General features: G+C 41.5%; 1 protein-coding gene and 1 long non-coding RNA gene across 2 annotated transcripts in view; one reads left to right on the top strand and one right to left on the bottom strand.

Annotated features, from left to right (window-relative positions):
- Positions 1-2,762, top strand: part of ARHGEF38 (Rho guanine nucleotide exchange factor 38) — a 134,338-nt gene that overhangs the window by 81,926 nt on the left and 49,650 nt on the right. The gene's annotated exons all lie outside the window — the stretch shown is intronic.
- Positions 1-2,762, bottom strand: part of LOC119469233 — a 6,514-nt gene that overhangs the window by 3,466 nt on the left and 286 nt on the right. Inside the window, exon 2 of the long non-coding RNA XR_005198043.1 lies at positions 794-849. This is a non-coding gene — a long non-coding RNA (uncharacterized LOC119469233). The remainder of the gene's footprint in view (positions 1-793; positions 850-2,762) is intronic.

Raw genomic sequence — 2,762 nt, 5'->3', positions numbered from 1 at the left:
GCCACACCAAGGCAGCGGCAAAACTGCCTCACCGGCCTCAAGAGTCACGCTGGCGACACGTGGGGCTCCTCCGCTGGGAATCTCCTGGTGTGTGAGCAACAAAAATTGATCTGAAAGTGTGGCGTCCTCTCGTTCTCTGCTCTTTCAGTGGGAGCTGCAATCCCGAGCTGCTAGTGATCAGCCATCTTGGATCTCTCCCCTCAGACCTTCTTTCCAAAGAGTGGGTCATCTCTACCCTCTGTCCATACCACCCCCTTCTCTGCATTCTAAATACTCTGCCTTGACAAATTTTATTTAGAACCACAGATAATTTTCTTTTGAGATATATCTCAGGCCATAATTTATACATGAGATTTCAAATAAAATTATTTTTCAAAACATCATCTTGGTTGGTTTTTAGAGTTGAACTTACTGCATAGTTTTTTGTTATTGTTGTTAATACAAGCAACATCCAACTTTAACTCCTCCATAACTAACAGTTCATGTCATATTTTCATAGAAATTTTAAATGAAATGTAATGGGTAGGATAAAGGGGGCCTTTAACTCATCAGTATTTCTCCCAAAATATTTTCCTGTCAAAGAGAAAACAAGACAAAACACAGTGTGTTGATTAGAATTAAGTTCAGCTGGGAGAAACAGAAAACAAAAACAAAACATTACTAGCATAATAAGACAGATGTTGATTTCTCTCTGTGTAAAAGTCTGAAGGCATGTGTTCTAGAGCTGTATGGCAGCTCTGCTCCACAGGGTGCTCTGGGATGCAAGCTCCTTCCAGCTCACAGCTCCACTTACCAAGAGGTGGCTGTGATCTTCTTGGACAAGGTAAAGGTATTAATAGTATCCAAATCCTAGGTAGCAAACAGAGGCAAGGATGAAGATGGTGTAAAGTCTCAGCCACCTGCCTCTTCAGGAAAGTTCCTGGATACTGTCACGGGACACTTTCATTTATATCCCATTGTGGGCTTTAATTACATGGCCACACCAATTACATGGGAGGCTGGGAAATGCCATTTCAATATGGGGCAGCCAAAACTTTTATTTCTTTAGACGCGGATTATGATGATGGGGAGACAACTAGCAAGCTCTGTCACCCACAGACCCACAGACTTATTCAATCTTGGCAGTATTTCTCACTTTTTGTTCTTGTCTTTCCTCCTGCTGATCCTTCTTTGTGGCTATGCCTTCTTAGGCTTCTCTGTAGTCTCCTTTGCTCCTGTGCTGCCCTCAATGTTAGTGTTGGCCAGCATCTGGTCCTCAAGTACTTTTTTTCTTCTCACTCTTTGAAATTTCTTGCATGACCATATAAATTTGTGTCTTCTACTACCCAAGTTTTGCAAACCTACATCTCTGTCCAAGATATTATTTTCCTAAATCCCAGATTCATACATTCAATTTCATAAAGGGCTTCTCTACTTGAATATACAATAAGCAACTCAAACTCAATACATCCAAAATTAAACTCATCATCTTTTCCATTAAACTCTGTTATGCTGTCAGTGTCTACCCACATGGTCACTTAAACCACAGTTCTTGCATATGCCTGGAATCATCTCTCACACATGTTTGATGTCCATTTTTTTTTCCTTTTTTTCTGCATCCTCTTTGTTTTTGCTTTAGTTATAGCTAACATCTATTGAGCATTTGCATGTGCCAGCAACTGATGCAAATATGTTACATATTTCCACTCATTTAATCTTCAAACAACCCTACTATTATTAATATCTCCATTTTACAAGTAAGGAAATTAAGGAACAGATAAGTAATTTTCCCAGCTGTCACATATCAATTAATGGTAAAACCAGGATTTGAACCCAGGCAGTTGACTCTAGTGCACTCTCTCTTAATTACAATAACTTTCTGTGTTTGCCCCTCATTGTTTATTTACTTTATTATTATAGAAGCCTTTGAATTTGTTTATCTTCTTTAATCTCACCAACTTCTCCCAAAAATTTTATCTTTCATGTGAATAACTACTAGAATTGTCTTTCTATAACGCAATCTGCTCAGTTGCCTAAAATCTATCAGTGCTTCCCCATCACTTTCAGGTGAAAGTTCCACCTCCTTAATGTTGCACAAGGTCCTTCATGATCTGGCCCCAGCCCACTTCCACAGTCCCTTCTGGAACTTCCTCACAGACATGTGAGAGTGGGCCATCTCTACCCTCTGTGTAAAAGTCTGAAGACGTGTGTTCTAGAGCTGTCTGGCAGCTCTGCTCCACAGGGTGCTCTGGTCCCAACCAGCCATACTAGAGCATTCCAAGCTTCTGAACAGACCTCACCCCGACACCTGTGTCCTGGCTTTTTGCACTCACTCAGAGGTCCTATTTCAAGGGCATGCTGTTATGAGCATTGATCAAAGCTCCCCAAGGGCTGAATAGTTGCCCCTCTGTACTTTATTACTTTTCACATAGTGTGGTAAATGGTAGTTGAGTATTCTCTCTCTCCCTTGGTATCCTGTATAAGTTCCCTGAAGGAAGAGTTGGTTCTGTGTATCTACAGAACCTACCAAAGTGTTTCATGCATGATGATCATCCAGTAAACTTTCAAAAAGGATGAACTAAGGAACACAACTACTTCTTCCCTTTATGCCATTTTCCTAAACAAAACCCACAATGAGGAGATCCCTTGAAAATCATTGACTTTGGCCGGGCGCAGTGGCTCACGCCTGTAATCCCAGCACTTTGGGAGGCCGAGGCGGGTGGATCACGAGGTCAAGAGATCGAGACCATCCTGGTCAACATGGTGAAACCCCGTCTCTACTA

This window comes from Cebus imitator, unplaced genomic scaffold (assembly GCF_001604975.1).
Source record: "Cebus imitator isolate Cc_AM_T3 unplaced genomic scaffold, Cebus_imitator-1.0 Scaffold606, whole genome shotgun sequence".
Lineage (NCBI taxonomy): Eukaryota > Metazoa > Chordata > Mammalia > Primates > Cebidae > Cebus > Cebus imitator.
The sequence above is the reverse complement of the archived record's forward strand: the minus strand, read 5'-3'. Positions and strand labels throughout refer to the sequence as shown.